Here is a 21,530-nt window from a genome sequence, read left to right on the forward strand (position 1 = left end):
AATTTCTCCCGAGTACGGCAATGCCTCACGTGTGACCAAAAAATACCAGTTGGGTGCATGGCAGGACTCAGAAGGGAAGGAGTGATTTTTGGTGGTGGAATGAATGGTGGGTGCTATGTCGCATTAGCAAGACCCCCGAAGCACCAATACAGTGGAACCCCCCCACAAGTGACCCCATTTTAGTCACCAGCTTTGGGAGGGGGGCTGGCACTGCGGCAGCCGGGTGGGTGGGAGGGAGGGGGGCTGCCGGGTGGGAGGGGGGGCTGGCGATCGGTGGTAATCGGTGCGGTATACACACACACACACACACACACACACACACACACACACACACACACACACATATATATCAGGTCCAAATAATAGCACTCGAGAGGCAATTGTTTGATAAAGAAAGGATGTGTATTAAATGTCAAGCTTTCGGGGTGTAACCCCCTTCATCAGGACACAATCCTACAGCAAATCACCAATGCACAAAACAACGTTTAAATACCAAACCAAGTGACACTTACCATGCCTCCACGCTGGAACGGGCGGACCGCACTGACCGGAAGCTGACATCCGGAAATGCACACTCAAGAACACAGCGCTCCAGGGTTGCTAGGCAACCACTGTGCTTGCGTCCCACGGCTGCCATTATCCGGACCGACCGTATCAGGCGCGTCCGTCCGCACAACAAAGCCAGTGCTTAAGGCCGGTGTGGCATAGCATAAGGCAGGTCATCTACACCAACCGGGCATACAGTACTGATTCACGCCAGCTCAAGTGCCGCAAGCGGTCACCTATAGCCAGAGATCGTCAGCAACTGTAAGCGCACTACAACGTATCAGCCAGGCTCAAGTGTTGCTAAGCAACAACCTATAGTCTGCCTTCTACGTTAAGTGCCACCCGGGGTGTGTACACCTCACCAAGCTAGGCTCACAGCAGCCTGTGGAGAAGCATGAAAAAAACAAAACCATACATGTACACAATAAGAATGGATTAAATATAAAAACACATATATAGACAAACAGACAAATGCATAAATAGCAGAAAATTTACATAAGCGCATTCCAATTGATTTTATCGTTTAATCCTTTGGGATATATGGTATCAAGGCGGTAAATCCACCTTGATTCCATTAGAAGGAGGCGTTTAGCTCTATCCCCACCCCTGGGGGAATCCTGCACATGATCTATCATGAGGTATTTTAAAGAGGACAAGGGATGTCCCATCGCTTTGAAATGGCGCGCCACAGGTTGATCAATGTCACGCCCACTGACAAGGGTGGTGCCCTTGTGATATTAAATACCTGTGACTACCGGTCAGAGATATATACCCAGTTATCTGATGTGGCAGTTTACCGTAAGCTAGCTGCCAATCCCATGGTGAAATACCAGAAGGAGTTGTCTGATATCTTGAAAGTTGCAGTCTCCCAGTATATTTTACCTAGTAAGGTACGTGACCGCATACTTCCAGCGTATCCTGTGGTGCCTGTTTTATATACGCTCCCTAAGGTACACAAGGACCCTTTAAGACCACCCGGGCGCCCGATAATAGCTGCCCGTAATTCTTTGTACCAACCTACGGCTCAGCTGTTGGATTATTTGCTCCAGCCTTTGCTCTGTAAAAAAGCCTCATTCTTGAAAGACACTACCACTTTTCTAAAATTACTTTTGGACATTCCTACTGTACCACCCGGGACTTTGATGTGCTGCATAGATGTGGTCAGTTTGTATACCTCCATACCCCATGCTGGGGGTATGTGTGCCATGCGGTCTTTTCTCAATGATTTCCTTGATGTGTCTGTGTTTAATCATGAGTTATTCCTCAGATTGCTTAGTCTTACCCTGGAACGTAATTTTTTCTTATTTGATGGCAATTATTATTTGCAGCTACGGGGGTGTGCCATGGGGTCGGCGGTGGCACCCTCGTATGCCAATATATACATGTTCCAGGAGGAGGAAAAAGCTTTTCTGGGTCGTCCTGAGGTTTCCTGTGACTTGCTCCTGTACACCCGTTACATAGATGATATTTTCATGCTGTGGACGGGTGGACAGGAGCGATTTGAGGCTCTCATGACTGAGATCAATTCTACAAGTACTGACATTAAATACACCTTTTCTTGTAGCACAGTCAGGGCACAGTTTCTTGATGTAGCTGTGACCATTGAGAACAATATTATTCAGACCGATGTTTTCTTCAAGGATGTGGACAGGAATACTTTCCTGATGCATGATAGTCATCACCCTCCCGCCTTGAAGAAAGGCTTGCCTTTGTCCCAGATGATGCGAGTGGCCAGACTCATCAGTGATCCTGCCAAGGTATCTGAGCGTCTGGACCAACTCATCATCAAATTCATTACTCGTGGCTACGATGCAGCTTTGTTGCAGAGGCAGAAGTCCAAGGTGTTGTCCATGAATAGGTCAGAGTTACTTAAAACTAAAGAAAAAAGCTCTGCTGACATCTTACCTTGGACCTCGACCTACTCTGTCGCTAGCCCTGTTCTCCATTATGCCTCCAAGGCCTTATGGCCCATTGTTAAAAGCGACCCAGATTTGCCTGTGTTTCATACCGTACGCCCAGTGGCAGCCTTCAAAAGAGGACAGAATCTTAAGGACCGTCTAATGAAAACTGACGTTACCGGTCTTGACTGCCCTAGAGCCCCCAATGTACATGTGAAACCGCCAGGTTGCTACAGTTGCTTCAATTGTGTCACTTGCAGGCACTTGGTGGTTTGTAAGAGCTTCAAACACCCTCATAGTGGTAAAGAGTATATTATAAGATCTGTTTTAACATGTAAAATGCCCTTCGTTATATATGTGATCATCTGTCCTTGCGGATATTACTATGTGGGTCAAACCACTAGGACATTCCGTGAGCGCATGGCACAGCACAGGTCTGCTATCGATCTGTCACTATCTGGGCGTGACATTGATCAACCTGTGGCGCGCCATTTCAAAGCGATGGGACATCCCTTGTCCTCTTTAAAATACCTCATGATAGATCATGTGCAGGATTCCCCCAGGGGTGGGGATAGAGCTAAACGCCTCCTTCTAATGGAATCAAGGTGGATTTACCGCCTTGATACCATATATCCCAAAGGATTAAACGATAAAATCAATTGGAATGCGCTTATGTAAATTTTCTGCTATTTATGCATTTGTCTGTTTGTCTATATATGTGTTTTTATATTTAATCCATTCTTATTGTGTACATGTATGGTTTTGTTTTTTTCATGCTTCTCCACAGGCTGCTGTGAGCCTAGCTTGGTGAGGTGTACACACCCCGGGTGGCACTTAACGTAGAAGGCAGACTATAGGTTGTTGCTTAGCAACACTTGAGCCTGGCTGATACGTTGTAGTGCGCTTACAGTTGCTGACGATCTCTGGCTATAGGTGACCGCTTGCGGCACTTGAGCTGGCGTGAATCAGTACTGTATGCCCGGTTGGTGTAGATGACCTGCCTTATGCTATGCCACACCGGCCTTAAGCACTGGCTTTGTTGTGCGGACGGACGCGCCTGATACGGTCGGTCCGGATAATGGCAGCCGTGGGACGCAAGCACAGTGGTTGCCTAGCAACCCTGGAGCGCTGTGTTCTTGAGTGTGCATTTCCGGATGTCAGCTTCCGGTCAGTGCGGTCCGCCCGTTCCAGCGTGGAGGCATGGTAAGTGTCACTTGGTTTGGTATTTAAACGTTGTTTTGTGCATTGGTGATTTGCTGTAGGATTGTGTCCTGATGAAGGGGGTTACACCCCGAAAGCTTGACATTTAATACACATCCTTTCTTTATCAAACAATTGCCTCTCGAGTGCTATTATTTGGACCTGATGTATTGCTTTACTCTGGGCACCGGGGCTTGCTGATTACGTTGTTTGGAGTGCCGGCAGTTTTGGATATATATATATGTATATATATGTATATATATATGTATGTGTGTGTGTGTGTATATATATATATATATATATATATATATATATATATATATATATATATATATATATTTCAGTGCATATGTTTATTTTTTTACTTTTTCTGCAGCTTGATGCTGCTGCTGCTGCTGTGGGGGGGAGGGGGGAGGAGGGCAGCGCTGCGTGCGCTCCAGACGCTCCGGGGGAGCCGCTGCTGCTGCCGGGTGAGTGCCCGGCGGGTTCGAGGGGGGGCTGCACATCGGTGGTGATCGGTGCTGTACTTGACAGCACCGATCACCAGTGAATCCCTGTGTTACCGAGCGGCTTAGCCGCCGGTAACACAGGAAACGCTGTGAATGGCTGTTCAGATTTGAACAGCCAATCACAGCGATCGCCGACCGGGGGGGGCACCCCTGCCCCCCCTGGGCGGCGAGGGGGGATGTCTGCTGTCAGGGACAGCAGACATCACCTAACTGTCACTGCGTCTCTAGACGCAGTGACAGTTAGAAGTCATGACGTATATATACGTCATGTGTCGGGAAGTACTTCCCGACCATGACGTGTATATATACGTCAAATGTCGTGAAGGGGTTAAAATCCCTTTGATTTCAACACTTCTAAGTCTCTGAGTGCTGCTTTTTCTTCTATTGGTAACCATTGGAGGCACACATCTCACATTGAAGGCACCAGAGCCAGTAATTACCAGCATCTACAGTACATTTAAGTCCAGAGTGCCGGGCCCTCTCTCTTCTATCTATAGATATAGATATACAGGTTGAGTATCCCGTATCCAAAATGCTCGGGACCAGGAGAATTTTGGATAACGGATTATTCCGTATTTCGGAATATTTTAATATTTCAATGATGTATTTTGAAGTATCTTGCATGTATGCTGTATAAACACATAATATACACACAAATATATTTTATTACCACATAAAATACACACAAATATATTTTAATTGTTCAAAAAACAAGGTTTCAAAACGTGAAACAAAATGTGTGTACTATCTCAGCACTGAATTTAAATGCCAAGCAATCATTGTCTTGCACATATATAGTGGCAGTTACATATCATGTCCCCAGTGATGCGGTTACAAATGTCCCCAGTGAGTTTTTAGCAAAAAAAATAATTTTTTTTTCACTTTCTGGAATGTCCGTATTTCGGAATAATTCGGATAACGGATACTCGGATACGGGATACTCGACCTGTATATATAGATAGATATTGTGTCTGTGTGTCTCCAAAACACTGCCATCTGCTGGCAGCGAGTGAGACTACTTCTCTTTCACACATACAGATATATATATCTCTATCTAAAAAACAAGAGTGAGATGTGCACCTCCTAGTGCAGTATATATGTAAAAAACTGTTCCCTCCACCACATAAAGGGAGACAACAGCACCCCTAAAAATACAAGGAGTACCGTTTTGGTGGTATTCCACCACTGCTTGATATGTGATTCTCAATTAGGTGTATCCACCGGACATTCAGGTCGCTTCCTTTAACGCTATCGTATTTATCTCATTGGCAGCATAACACCTGGCTTGTCTTGAAAAAGATCCCGGTCAAAATGTCGACATAACCGTATGCTTTCTGCTCATTAAACCTTGATCTTGCAACTTCATGATATATAGATATATATATATATATATATATATATATATATATATATATATATATATATATATATATATATATATATATATTATATTTTTAATGAAATTAACTCTTTTGGAAAAATAAATCCTACAAAGAACCTTCCAATCTCTGCGCTATTCCTCCTGACATCATGAGTTTGGCTTTTAAAATGTGGCATGATGTGTCAGTGACATTTCTGGCAGCTTAGCAGACCAGATGTGAAGTTGATGGGTGTGGGTGAAAAATACCATATGAAAGATGGCTGCTTCCTGTATTTTTGAGCCTTGGGATGTATGTTACCACTTATATGTTCCTGTATCTGTTTCAGCATTTACAGGTGTATACTTTTATTACATTTCGGTATTGTTAAGCAGTACTATGATGTAAGGGGTAATGCGTTGCTGGACCTAGTGAGTCACTAGATCCATTCATTCCCGCTTACATATGCTTTGCACCCATGACATATCAGTCCTTTTTGCCTCTATAATCCTAAAGATGTAAAAAGAGCAGGAACAAGTTTCCAACTTGCTCCTTGACACACTTACAGATTACATGGCAATTATTTGCATGCCCACTGTCACCTCATACATATCCTGTCAATGTAATGTATAGTGTACATGCTGATCTTCTCATAGAGCCAGATGCACTAAACTTCAAAAGTGATAAAATGGAAAATGTTTAGCCATCCAATCAGCTCCTACCTGACATTTCACAGACTGTGTTTGAAAAATGTCAGGAAGGAGCTGATTGGTTGGTTGTTTATCACACTCTATTTTGTCACTTTTGAAGTTTAGTGCATCTGGCCCTTAGTGACTAATGCCAAGCACAGTGATTAACCTGTATGAGGTAACAAACAGCACACAAAGACCACCCTTAGTTGTGAATAGTCCAATATACTTCTGTTAACTAAGAATGTGATGTAACCTTGATACATTTTATAATCCGTAGAACACTATCATGCATTTTAACTGAGCATAATAAAATGTTAATACAGGGAGCCCTGCTGCCTTCTGAGACTCCTCTAGTACAGAGGCTCCAAGCTACAAATCTGCAGTCCATGCTTATCATGTTTATTGATAGAAGCCAGCCAGTGCTGTTATGCTTTCCCCTTGGCTTTGGGAGTTATGTGTTGAGATTTTTTTTGTGTAAAATCCAGCAGAGCATTCTGGGAGAGGCGTCTCTGAGCCAGCAGACTGCTAATGTGAGGCCCAGCATAACTGAGACGCCTCCATATGACCTGGACGATCAGCTGTGTGATTATGGAAAGGACAGAGGCTGTAATATCGTTAACCATTTATTAGTTCTGTGCATGTAGCAGGCATGTAAATCATCTACAGTATCATTACAGTGTCATTAATGATGAGGTGCTTTTATTACTCGTTGTGGCAGTAGACATTTATTTGATTGTCCCTTTGTTTTAAGTCTACTAACTTTCAGCACCAGGTACTGAGCAAAAATTTAAAATTGCTGCATTGTATCCTTTTTTTTACACTCTAGTCCGGCATCTTGTGTAAACAGACGCACCCTGGCGGCTTTTGTCATTTACTACTGTGTCCGGAGAGGCATCATCAGGTTATGTGCATGAATGATAGTTATCCGAGTAACCCTGACCTTACACAGGATGGCTGGTGTTTTCACGCTGTCGGGGGCAAGGAAGCAGCCGCTGTCCTCAGCACACCCAGAAAATGGGGCAGACACCCCTGTGTTTTTGGTTACAGGCGCAGTACCGCACGCAGGGGGGGTTTCTGAGTACCCAGAACCCCCCCCCCCCCCCCAGGAGTCTAAGGACCCTAGGCTGCAAGCTGAGGTACAAGAATTTTAAAAATCGGCCCTTGGGAACCGGAGATATCTGACTTCAAAGCAGTGGTCCCCATCCAAGCCTGTTAATTGCTCTTCCCAGTCAGATATTTCAGGTTCTGTCTGACAGAGTTTTTCTGAGGGTATATTCCAAAAGCTGAGACTCTCCTCCTTTGAGGGACACTAGGGGCTTGTCTCTACTTTTCCCAGAACCAGAGATATCAGCCTTCCAGCAGCTGGTTACTGCTCCAGCTCCACACACCTGGTATGTAGTTTTATATACTCGTTGGCAGATTGCTCTGCCTCCTGAACTATGATCCCCTAGTCCCCAGTACCATTTGGTAGGTGGGATTCTCTAGTTTTTAATTACATTAAAATCTAAGAAATCTATTTCCGGGAACTGGAGATATCTGCAGTCAAGCAAGCTGTCCTCCCACCAGAAAATTATGAATAATAGGCCCACTCCACTATACACCCCTCCTCTGCGTATTAAACATCCTCTACCACCCTGGAAGTTATGTATCAGGGCCCCTTCATTCAGCCCAATGCCCCCTTCTCCCACCATCTGTGCAGTAAAGGTCGGAGGATGTCCATTGCATGCCATTATAATTAAATACGCTGTCAAAGGCAAAATCACGTTGATCGCACGTTGCGATCGACGTGATCAATGGGATTTTACATAGGGAACAATGTGAAATGGGCCAATGTGCCCGTTTTTTTATTGTATATGCCCCCTCATGGGTATTAAGTATGGTAAATGGTCCCCCATTGTTAACACCAGCCCACTATTGACGCCAACCCGAAGCGTGGTGAGCGCAGCGGTACGCGTCCTCCGACCTTTTCATAACCCCACTATCCACGTCGGCGTGGAGTTGATGTTATAAAGTGTGGGGAGCGCAGCGAGCCACCGAGCCCGAAGCGTGGCAAGCGTACGCGTAATACCTGTGAAGTTATGCGCTCGCCACGCTTCGGGCTCGGTGGCTCGCCACACTTTATAAAAACAACTCCACGCCGACGTGGATAGTGGGGTTATGAAAAGGACGCGTACCGCCGCCCCTCGCGGCCTTGCTGCGCTCGCCACACTTCGGGTTGGCATTCATCGTGGGGTGGCCTTAACAATGGGGGACCATTTCACCCATGAGGGGGGGTATGCAATTAAAATTGGGGTTTCGGGGGCTTTTAACATTGGGCCCAATGGTAAAATGGTCTCGGGGACCATTGTACATTGATTCCAATGTAAAAATCGCGTCCATCGCATGCGATTTGCGCAATTTTTTTGGTCCCGATGCTTGAGATAAAAATCGCTGTCGCCGTGCTAGGAAACAAGTACCTTTGTAGCTGCTATCCTAGCATTGGATTTTAATAACCACTATAAAATGTATACATTATGCTATTTTACAGGGGTTCTCAAACTCGGTCCTCAGGACCCCACACAGTTAGTGTTTTCCAGGTCCCTCACTAATTATTCCACTTGTGATTCTGTTAGACCTGCAAAACAGGCACTGTGGGGTCCTGAGGACAGAGTTCGAGAACAGGTGCTATAATATAATAAAACCTTTCACATGGACGTTGGATAAGCAGAACTTCCTTATATTACATACTTATTTTCTGCTAAGTATCTCTACCTTTAGACAAGGCTAAATACATACAGATGCACATGATCATCCTTTACATACTTGGATAATTTAGGCCTGATTCTGAGTCTCCCGTAATGCAAGCACACCTTGGGACACACGCTGCAAATACAATGTAAAACGAAGGTTCATACCACTGTACGCATGTGCTAATTTGTAAGCATATGTGCGATCGCACCCACGTTTGCCGTACGCTTCAGCACTTATACCAACCACATGCTGGGTGCAGGAGTACCTCGTGTAACTCTATCTACACACCCACATGACACCCCACACACCCACAAAACAGTTTGACAGACACTTTACATGCGTATGGCATGTGATACATTCAGGTGGTATACAATTCCTTATTGCTGTGAATATCAGTGATAAGTTATCCTGTCTATGGGGGTTATTCTGGTTCACTATTTCTAGCAAATTCCTTCTAAAATGCACAAAACCATGTGCAGGTGGGGTAGATGTTACTCGTGCAGAGAGAGTTACATTTGGGTGGGGTTTTACTTTAAAGTGAGATCTACAGTATATTGCAGTGTAAAAATAAAGCAGCCAGTATTTTCCCTGCACAGAAACAAAATAACTCACCCAAATCTAATTCTCTCTGCACATGTTACATCTGACCCCCTGCAGTGCACATGGTTTTGGCCATTTGAGAAGTATTTTGCCAGAAGGAGTGAACCAGAATAACCCCCTATGACAGGATAATCCAGTCTGTGGATCCCGAGAGACTATGTGTGCGGATAGGGGACATCCTGACCTTTAACTTTAAGTCTGTTTTCTATTTTGATTCAAGTATGAGACTCACTAATCTGTTTGGGGACTCCACGCCTTATTCTCTCTGTAAAGCTACTCTGTTCATATTACTGGTTGTGTCAGCACTATTATAGCACAGTATTCTTGTGTTCCAAGAGGAAGGCTCCCGATCGCCACACAATCCTAAATACGAGCTAGAGGCTGCTAACCTGGACTGTATTGGAGTAGGGTGTTGTAAGCTAGCGCTTAGAGGCATCCAAAGCATTCTGAGTCTGCATTTACAAGTGCCTTAAGTGTTCTCCGGAATGCTCCAAAGATAGTTGGAGGCAAAGAGTGTTTGAAAAAGAGTAACAAAGCTTTATTTTAAGTCATTCTACAAAAGTCACTCAATCAATATGATCTGGTTCAAGAGCTATTGCGCCCCCCCCCCCCCCCCCCCCCCCCCAATAACTATCCCTGAGCTGCAACAAAGGTGGAGCTAGCGCTGGCAGTTGACAGAGAGCTGTAACTGGATGTTTATCAGATTGGGCACCCTTTACCTCTGGGAATAGGTGCAGCATAGAGGTGTGGATTACTCGATCAACAATGTAATAGTCAACAATCATTGGGTCACTACCAATTGGCCAACATGCATTGGGTTCAACAGATTGACCTGACAATGGTCAACAGATTTGGGACGAATCTTGTAAATTCCATATAATCAGTATAAACATGTACTCTACTAGCAGGCACATTTCGGACAAGGCTACCATTCCCAACAGATATCACATGGATAGTAAATCAAGCGTATATTAAGAAAACACAATAAATCCAAAAAACAATGTTGACCTTTTTGAAGGTTGATTTGAACCCTTTGAGTGCCAGCATCTCTATGAGAAATGTTCAAAACATCTGCTAAAAATGCCAGCGTCGTTCACATTTGTTATATTAATTCAAATAACAAATGTCTAAAATTAGATTATATTTTGTATATAAGGTAACCATTACAGGTCATTATGCAGAATAAAAATGCTTGCCAATTTTCATATCTATTTTAACAAATTCACTTGGCACGCAAAGGGTTTCATCTGAGCTGTATGTGTTGACTGAGGACCAGATACCCAGCAAAGGCAGCCAATTAGTTCTGCCCAAAATATCAGGCAGCAAATGTGCCCTCTTGGTATGGACCTTAGCTACTATAAGGTAGGCGTGAAGAATACAAACTGCCCCTCCTCTCCCAGCAGACAGGTTACATATGTCAGGGCCGTAACTAGGGGAGGGCTTGGGGGGTCACGCGCACCGGGCGCTGGAGGGGGGGGGGGGGGGCGCTGTCAGGTCCGGGGACAGCCAGCGGAGGTCCGGTGACAGGCAGCCAATCAGCGTCCGGTGAGTCTTTTCAAAGTCATCACCAGCGCTTCCCGCCGCCGCGCTAGTAGGAGAGCGTAGAGACGGACCGAGTCAAGCTGCCGCTACAGCGGCTACCCGGAACTCCGCTGCATGTCCCTGGACCCCCGCTGGCTGCACACAGGAGGTATGTATGTTGTCAGAAGGGAGGGGGGGGTCTCCAGCGCCAAGGCGGTCATTTGGTCCCCCCCCAGTCAGGGGAAGGGGGGGCACCAAATGACTGACCTAGTTTCGGCCCTGCATATGTTAATGGGATTGTTCATGAAATAGGAAAAGGTCCAACCCCTTTAGTAAAATTCATCTACTCTAGGGCTGGCTATTGGTGTATTTGACCAGCGATTGTTGCTAGATATACAATGGGTGACTATCGGTTGTTTCATCAACCGATGGTCATCCCTGCTCTTTCACTGACTGACTTGTGAGACAAACAGGACCAGGAGGTGTGATATCAAGTGCCATGAGTCTGCCATGTAAAAAAGCTAAATCCCAACCACCCCCATGCCATCGATGGAGGAAAGCTGCCTCGTTCTTTTCCCTAATAATAGCAAAAGCATTAAACTTTGGCCTTAAACCATCCATGATCATGAATCCCCGATGGTTTGTGGCCAGCCCTAGTCCAGTTTCTTAGCAGAGCTCTTGCAATAAGTAAAGCAATTGCTCACAGGCCAGTCTCGGCTGGTGTAGATAAATTTGGAGAAACTGGAATTGTGGTCCCCTAACTCCCATTAATGAGCATACTGCAATCTGCCAAAACAGTAGTTGTTCCTATAGCGTAAGCAAAGATTATAGTGGATAGTTTGGTATAATTTCCTTTGACCCTTGTACTTGCACTGCTGTGTGTGAGTGTGTGTGTATTACTTGGTGTGGCAGGGTGGATCATCCGTCCACATCCTCTCTATCTGAACTTAAGAGGATGATTTTCAAAACTTTGATTTTGCATGACATTCTTGTTGTGGAATGTACAATCTGTTTTTACCAGACATCAAGGCACCGCAAGCTCTAAACAAATGGATTAGCACAAAATCATGGCAAATGTTGGGGTGCAAATTATTTGTATGTCTGACGAGTGAAGTTTAGTGGATTCCTGAGTTATTCTGAAATGTGGGCTACACAGTAATGTGCCACTTATGTGCTAAGATATCAAATATGAGATGTATGAAACACATCTAATTCTGTATCACAAGTGGAGAGCATGTAGGGGATGTGTGCAGCTGAGCAGGTGGTTGCAGAGCTTTTTTTACGCATACAAAATGCTAACCGACATAGGGCCTTATTCTGGTTCACTCGCAAAGGCAAATTTCTCTTCAAATGGACAAAACCATTTGAACTGCAGGGGGGGGGGGGGGGGGCAGATATAACGTGCAGAAAGATTTAGATTTGGGTGAGTTAGATATATCTATCTATCTCTATATATATATCTATCTCACTTTGAAGTAAAACCCCACCCAAATCTAATTCTCTCTGCACATGTTACATCTGCCCCCCCCCCCCCGCCCTGCAGTGCACATGGTTTTGTCCATTTGAGAATGAATTTGCCTTTGCAAGTGAACCATAATAAGGGCCATACTGTATAAAGGACCTGTGGCCTGGGGTATTCAAGAGGATGCAGTCAGGATGTCCAGTATGACGCTGTGTCCTCTTCTCGCCCCAATCGCCCTCATGTCCTGCCCGAACCTCGCTGCCTCCCTCTATAATGACACCCTATCTTCGGCATTGGACTCTGCCTGCCCTCCCTCCTCTATCCCCCTTCGATGCTCCAACCCCCAACCGTGGCACTCACCTATCACCCGATTCCTTAAAAAGTGCTCTCGCACTGCTGAGCGCTTCTGGAAGAAATCATGCTCCCTTGCGGATTATCTCCATTTCAAATTCATTCTTTCCTCCTTCAGCTCTGCCCTTGCTCTGGCCAAGGAATCCTACTTTAAGTCCCTCATCCTTTCCCAATCATCCAATCCCCGCAGGCTCTTCGCCACCTTCAACTCCTTGCTCTCCCCCCCTCCTCCAGCTCTTCAGTCCTCCATCATAGCCGCTGATTTTGCTACCTACTTTTCAACCAAAATCTCCTCTCTCAGGACTGCCATCACTGCTGCCATGACCTCACCCTCTCCCTCCTCCCCTCCTACATCTCCACTCCCCTCCTTCCAACCCCTGTCCTCATTTTACCCCACCACTGCTGCTGAAGTCCACTCTATCCTTCAATCCGCTTCTCCCTCCACCTGCCCGCTCGATCCTATCCCCTCCAATATTATCCGTCGTCTCAGTCCATCAGTCTGCTCTCACCTGGCTCACCTCTTTAATCTTTCCCTATCCTCTGGGATCTTCCCTTCCTCCTTCAAACACGCTCTTGTCTCCCCAATTCTCAAAAAAACAAATCTGGACCCCAACTCTCCATCCAACTACAGGCCCATCTCCCTCCTCCCTTTTGCCTCCAAACTCCTAGAACGTCTGACCTATAATCGTCTCCTAAGCCACCTTACTGCTAACTCCATTCTAGACCCCCTCCAATCCGGGTTCCGCCCTTTACATTCCACTGAAACTGCCCTGACCAAAGTCACTAACGATCTACTATCGGCTAAATCCAAAGGCCTCTTCTCTATCCTCATCCAGCTTGATCTGTCGGCTGCCTTTGACACTGTTGACCACCCTCTCCTGCTCAACACCCTCCGCTCCTTTGGCATCACTGGCACGGTCTTCTCCTGGTTCACCTCATACCTCTCCGATCGCTCCTTCTCCGTCTCCACTCCGAGCTCCTCCTCTCCTACTACCCCCCAGCCAGTCGGTGTTCCCCAAGGGTCAGTCCTTGGCCCTCTCCTCTTCTCCCTCTACACCACCTCTCTGGGCACCCTCATCAGCTCCTATGGTTTTCATTACCACCTTTATGCTGATGATACCCTAATCTATCTCTCCTCCCCCGACTTATCCCCATCACTCCTGTCCAAGGTCTCCGAATGCCTCACGGCCATCTCAGCCTGGATGACCCAACGCTTCCTGAAACTAAACATGGCTAAAACTGAACTTCTAATCTTCCATCCCCCGAACATCCCCTCTTCTCCCACTATCTCCATCAGCATTGGTGAAACCGAGATCACCTCCACCGACCAAACGCGCTGCCTCGGTGTCATCATTGACTCCTCCCTCTCTTTCACCCCCCACATTCGTGCTCTCTCACAGTCTTGCCGCTTTCACCTACGCAACATCTCACGCATCAGACCATTCCTCTCCACTGACGCGACCAAAATTCTCATTCACTCTCTTGTCATCTCCCGCCTTGACTACTGCAACATCCTTCTCTCTGGGCTACCTCTCACCCGCCTCGCACCTCTCCAATCCATTCTTAACGCTGCTGCTAGGCTCATCTTCCTCTCCCGCCGCTCTACCTCCGCCTCCCCCCTCTGTTTATCTCTTCACTGGCTCCCCATTCCTTTCAGAGTTCTCTTTAAACTCCTCACCACCACCTACAAGGCTCTCTCCTCCTCCACCGCTCCTTACCTCTCTTCACTGATCTCTATCCACACTCCCTCCCGTCCTCTTCGCTCCATCGCTGACCGCCGACTGACCTCTCACCTAATCACCTCCTCCCACTCCCGTGTCCAAGACTTCTCTCGCGCTGCCCCCCTGCACTGGAACAACCTCCCGCCACCCATCAGGCTATCTGATTCCCTTACCTCCTTCAAGCGCTCCCTCAAAACCCACTTTTTTCGACTAGCCTATCCCTCCTCCTAACCTCTTTTGATCCTCCTATCCTGCCTCCGTTCCCCTCCGTTCCTACTTATCCTATTGTATTTCGTTCGTCCACCCACCTATTTTTAGTATGTTAACTCTTATGAGCAGGGCCCTCCTTCCTCACGTACTCACCCTACCTCATTACCTCACCTGTGCTCCTGTCCTGTTCTTCCCTTCCTCTACTTCATCTTCAGTCTCCTCGACAATTTTGACACCTACTTCTGAACTGATGCTGATTTTAGTTCGACCAGCTATAACCCTATTTATACTGTATCTTTCAACACACCCTGTACGTTACCTTGTAATTTGTTTTTTTTTGTTTGCTATGTACGGCGCTGCGGACACTTTGCGGCGCCTTATAAATAAACGTACTACTACTACTACTATGTCAATATGGCCTTAATGTCATTACTGTCCTAATATCTACATAATCAATGTTGGCAGAAACTAAACCCATGAAATTAGGGTTAGGCTGCAAGTAGGGTTAAGCTAAAAATAAAAAAGAAGCAATGCCGACATAAAATGTTGACATTCCTCAAAACATGGATAAACAAAAGGGCAGGAAAATGAATTGATAGAAGCCATGATAGTCGGTGTCTCCGGGACATACCCCTATACATATATTACTTACGGGGAATATGTACCGTAGATGGCCACCTATTGTTAAACAAGCAGTTATGGTATGGAGACAAGTGGAGGGGATACTAGGGAGTCAAGGAGTTGACCCAGAGACACCACTCCATAACGCCAGATGTCTTAAGGAATTAGGAGAGTTTCAGGTTGGCAAGATTTAGGGGTTAATGGGATTAGTTGAGATTGGACAATTATATGATGAAAAGGGGCTCAGGTCATTACAATCACTAAAAATTGACTTCTCTCTACCAAATGGCCATCTGTTCAGATATTTTCAGATAAGGGACGCCCTTGGGGTTCAGTTTGAGAAAGTAATATCCAATATAGAAGATTCATTAACCAAAAAATGACTTAAAAGTTCGCAGACAGGGCACGTTCTCCTCTTTTTTTTTTTTTTTTTTTTTTATATTATAGATCCCTTATAAAAGAACAACAAAATGAAGGTCTTGAAGAGCTGAAAATTAAGTGGGAAGGAGACTTGGGTGAGATATCAGGGGAAGAATGGCGGGAAGCACTGGCCAATGTAGGAAAGGTAACCAACCAGGCTAGATTCCAACAGGTCCAAATATACGGGAAGCGGTCATCTATTAGAATGAACTTAGGTCTACAGTCATTAGGTCGACCCCACTAGGTCGACTGGCAGGAAGGTCGACCTGACTTAAGGTCGACATGGGCCAAGGTCGACATGACTTAAGGTCGAATTTGCATAAAGGTCGACATGAGGAAGGTCGACTGGTCATAAGGTCGACAGGCGGTATTTCATGCCCTACCATCCACTAGGGCCTGGAGGAGGTTATTAAAGCTGTAGCGAGCTACCGTGCCCGAAGCATCGCGAGCGAAGCGAGGGTCCGATTCTCATTGCCAACTGTGTCCATGTCAACTGTGTCGACATTCGGATAGAAAAACAGTGAAAAACCCATGTCGACCTTATGACCAGTCGACCTTCCTCATGTTGACCTTTATGCAAATTCGACCTTAAGTCATGTCGACCTTGGCCCATTTTGACCTTAAATCAGGTCGACCTTCCTGCCAGTCGACCTAGTGGGGTCGACCTAATGACTGTAGACCTAAGTTCATTCTGACAGATGTACCGATTCCAAATATACATAATTCATATGATTTATATTACCCCTGTATATGTACAAAATTGGCGGTGAGTCAAAAGGAACTACCCTAAATATTTGGACAGTAGTGGCTCATTTTGGACTTTTAATATGGACGTCAAAGCGCAGCGGTATTCTTTGATGCAGTTAAGATGTAATGAGGGCTTTAGCTATCCCCAAGACGGTATGTTCCCCTAGAGGATATATTCTGGCAATAATGGAAGACCCGCCCCTGGATAGGGGGGATAGCTTACTTTTAATCAAACTATGCATAACCAGGAGGTGGATGGTGAGGGACCTGAAATATCCACATGGTTAGCCTTGGTCAACTCCACAATGGAACTTGAAAGAACCCTATATCTCGCTAGAGGGACAGAACAAAAGTTCCATAGGATCTGGAAGAGATGGCTGAACCTGAGGGCGGCCAATTAAGGCGGCGTAGAAACAGTAAGCATAGGGGATCCAAAGATCAGGTAATATATAGGAACCCGGTAAGGAGAAGTTCGATAAAGTACAGTAACTCGGAGACTTGTTAACCTAAAAGAGGGGGAGGGGGATGGGACAGGGTGAAGTGAATGTACAGAATGTTTTGCTAAAGAAAAACTCTTTATATAATAGATGTGCTAATGTGATGCTGCTGGGCCCTGGTCCGTGTGCTCGTATAAAACACTGGTGTGTGTGGAACAATGTAAGTTTATAAATATTAATAGGAAAATAAATTTACACACTGAACTGTAATTTAAAATAGGTCATTCAAGAGAAGATAGGTCGATATCACAATAATTATTGATGTAAGGATCACTATAATGCACCAAAGCAGGGCCGGACTGGGACCAGAAATCGGCCCTGGCATTTTTCAGCACACAGGCCCACCTGAAGTAGGCGGGACCCTTGCGCGGCGAAGCCGCGTGGCAAAAAGGGGGCGTGGCCTCATGGAGAGGAGGCGTGGCATCACAAAAAGGAGGCATTACACATTATGGAACACACCGTAATGCCCATTACATACTATACAGCACACCGTAATGCCCATTACATACTATACAGCACACCGTAATGCCCATTACATACTATGCAAAACACCGTAATGCCAATGACATATTATACAACACACCGTAATGACCATTACATACTAAACAGCACACCGCAATGCCCATTGCATACTATATAACACAACGCAATGCCCATTTCATACTTTATAACACAGCGCAATGCCCTTTACATATTATACACACACCATAATATATTACATATAATTCCACATAACTGCCTCTTACCTACATGCTCGTTGCCAGGAGTTTCATTCTTGTTGCCAGAAGTTTCTTGGCGTTGGGCAGCAGGGACCGGGCTGCCACTGTGACTTAATAGGGATGGGGGGAAGGAGGACGGTCAGCCGCAGTGAGACCTTCTCTGACCTGCAGCAATCAGCCATGATCTCTCCAGGGGAAGCTGACACAGCGGGGGATGATAGCCGGCGGAGGTGAGCACTGGGGCTTGGTGCTCTCTCATCTGCCCTCTTCTCCTTTCCCCCCCTGCTTACCGCGTCCTGTCATCTCCGACCCCCGCTTTCCACCAGCCGCTCCACACGGGGATCAGGGGAAGCTGGTAGCTGACACGGCGGGGGATGATAGCCGGCGGAGGTTAGCACTGGGGCTTGGTGTTCTCTCATCTGCCCTCTTCTCCTCCTCCTCCGCCCTGCTTACCGCGTCCTGTCATCTCCGACCCCCGCTTTCCACCAGCCGCGCTGTTCCTGGCCACAGTGATCAGACAGCCTATCTGATCACTGTGGCCAGGAGCAGCGAGGCAGGCAGAAAAACGGTCTCAGCGCTGTCCTGCTAACTGCCATCCCCGCGTCCGCCGTACATAGCTGAGTACATTCGCCGCCAGGGAGCCCAGCCCAGAAATACACATTAGCAGCAGCCGAAAGGGTAGCTGCTCTGTCAGCACAGGGACAGTCACAGCCGCAGGAAGCAGAATGTCACGGCCGGGTCACAGCGCAGCTGCTGTGAAGTGAGGCGCGCAAAGTGTTTGTAAGCACCGTCTGCTTCCAGTTCCGGCCGGAGTTTCTCTCTCTCTTATGTACCGGCGCATTCTGAACTCTGCGCACCGCAGCCAAACTATTAAATGGCACACATCTGGCTGCAAAAAATCGGCCCACAAGGCCATCGGCCCTTCTGGCATTTGCCAGAAGTGCCAGATGGCCAGATGGTGGAATGGATTAAATGGTGGAATGGATTAAATCAGATTGCGGAGGAACACGGCCCAAGGGCGCAGCACAACAGCAATGTATATCTAAGGTCAAGCACATCTACCTTTCTTACTGTTGTAAATAATAATGTTAGTGTTCATTGTAGCACCCGCCATCTTTGAAAATCCATGCAGTTCCTCTTCCCTGGCTGGGGTGTCGCTGTCTGCTGTAGTGCTTCTAGCCCAGTGTAGTCTGTATATCAGCACAAAAATGCAAACCAGACCTGTGCTAGAAACACCACAGTAGACAGCGACACCCCAGGCAGGGAACAGGAACTGCATGGGTTTTAAAAGATGGGGGGGTGCCAGAATGAACACTACATGTAAATATGGTAATTGTTGCTAGAGAACAATGGAGGGTAGGGGGGAGGAGGGAGAAAAGTGGGCAAAAATAATATGTATGCAAAATAAATCGTATGGCACTTGGTCATATTGACCTGTTTTAAATGTACAGGAAACGATAACATTTAAATAAAGAATGATTTAAATAAAATAAAAAAGTAAAAAAAAAATGTTGACATTTTGAATGTTGACATTTCCTACTACACTAGGGGTAAAGTAAGTATACTTAACTGACCCCTAATGGGATCCCCTCCACGGGGATGACAGGGAAGGTATTCTGACACTGACATCCCCACCGCCAGTCATCCATATGTATCCCCCATTTTGTGGGCATCTTCCTCTACAAATATAATTAGAGGAATTAAAGTGTGTGCAGTGCTCTTCTGTGTATGGGCCTGATCCAGACTTGATCGCAATGCTAAATCCTTCTCCAAATGGACAAAACCATGCTGCGTTGCAGATGGAGCAGATGTAACATGTGCAGAGAGAGTTAGATTTGGGAGAGTTACTGTAGTTTTCTGTGCAGAGTAAATACGAGCTACTTTATTCTTACACTGCAATTTAGATTTGTTAGAACACACCCCACCCAAATCTGAAGGTGTGTACACACTGTGCCATTGCCTTGCGATTCGATCGTGATCGAATCACACTGCTAGCAAAACGCATTCAATTTGTAAGCTTGCGAGCAGGGCCCTCCTACATTTTGACTGTCTGTAAATAACCTGTTTTGTTGTATCACTGTCTGCTATTGTAAAGCGCAACGGAATATGCTGCGCTATATAAGAAACGGTACTTGTTTCCTATCTGGGCGCCCAGGTTTTCTACGTACGGCACCGTAATGAAATCGGATCGCATCGCATCGTACACATACACGATATTGGACGATGCGATGCGATGCGATCCGATTCGATTTCCCATAGGAAACAATGTTAAATGGCTCAATTTAGCCAAATTATCATAGGAACAATAGTAAATGGGCCAAAAACACCCCTGAACATTGAAATGTCCCCCCAAAAGTAGTTGACGCCACCCCGCCATCAACGTGAACCCGAAGCGTGGCGAGCGCAGCGAGCCCGCGAGGGGCGGCGGTACGCGTCCTCCGACCTTTTCATGCCCTACTATCCACTAGGGCGTGGAGTGAGAATAGAATAGTGTGGCGAGCGCAGCGAGCCACCGAGCCCGAAGCGTGGCGAGCGGACGCGGATACCTTCACAGTTATATGCGTCCCCTCGCGGGCTTCCCAGGTGTCCATGGCGACGCGGACACCTGGGAAGCCCGCAAAGGGACGCGTTTACCTGTGAAGGTATCCGCGTCCCCTCGCGGGGCTCGCTGCGCTCGCCACGCTTCGGGCTCGGTGGCTCGCTGCGCTCGCCACACTATTCTATTCTCACTCCACGCCCTAGTGGATAGTAGGGCATGAAAAGGTCGGAGGACGCGTACCGCCGCCCCTCGCGGGCTCGCTGCGCTCGCCACGCTTCGGGTTCACGTTGATGGCGGGGTGGCGTCAACTACTTTTGGGGGGACATTTCAATGTTCAGGGGTGTTTTTGGCCCATTTACTATTGTTCCTATGATAATTTGGCTAAATTGAGCCGTTTAACATTGTTTCCTATGGGAAATCGAATCGGATCGCATCGCATCGCATCGTTCAATATCGTGTATGTGTACGATGCGATGCGATCAGATTTCTCTACGGAGAATAGCATGGTGCGCAATTAACTTAGTGGGCGCCCAGATAGGAAACAAGTACCTAAGAAACTGTTAATAAATAAATAATCTGTACTATTTAGTCTTGCCTGCACAGTCTATTTTTCTGTTCAATTCCCACTAAACAAAAGCACGCATTGGGAATGCATGCGGCTAAAAACTTTCCGATTTCTATTTAAGTTTGACTATATAGAATAGAAAGTTAGTCAGAATCGCACCTTGCGTACAGATTGTGCATTTGTGAATCAGGCCCTATGTACAGAAGTTTCTTTTTCATAGTGTGCAGTATTGTTGTCTCGGGATCACCATCAATCTCTGCTCAGAGGACCACATTATTTGTCTACCCTCTAAAATGGGTACCCCTCAATTATTCCAAGCCAGGTTAGGCGAGATCTTTTACTATCTCTAGACTTAAAGGGGTAAATTTACTAAGATGAGAAGATGGGATGTTGCCCAAAGCAACCAATCAGATTTTACTTCTTATTCCTTTAGAACCTTCTAGAACAGTGGTTCTCAACCTCTGTCCTCAGGATCTCCCAACAATGCACGTTTTCCAGTTCACCCGGCAGGTGCCCAGATGCACTTCTTATTCACTGGCACATTTTAAAAGGGTGGGGCTAATTATTTCACCTGTGATTCTGTGTGGAGACCTGGAAAACGTGCACTGTTGGTGGGTCCTGAGG

General features: G+C 46.3%; 2 protein-coding genes across 3 annotated transcripts in view; one reads left to right on the plus strand and one right to left on the minus strand.

The window, feature by feature from the left end:
• ANXA11 (annexin A11) overlaps positions 1 to 21,530 on the plus strand; it is a 260,240-nt gene that overhangs the window by 17,062 nt on the left and 221,648 nt on the right. The gene's annotated exons all lie outside the window — the stretch shown is intronic.
• ZCCHC24 (zinc finger CCHC-type containing 24) overlaps positions 1 to 21,530 on the minus strand; it is a 125,547-nt gene that overhangs the window by 4,235 nt on the left and 99,782 nt on the right. The gene's annotated exons all lie outside the window — the stretch shown is intronic.

The sequence above is a fragment of the Crinia signifera genome, chromosome 6 (genome assembly GCF_055691185.1).
Source record: "Crinia signifera chromosome 6, ASM5569118v1, whole genome shotgun sequence".
NCBI classification, from domain to species: domain Eukaryota; kingdom Metazoa; phylum Chordata; class Amphibia; order Anura; family Myobatrachidae; genus Crinia; species Crinia signifera.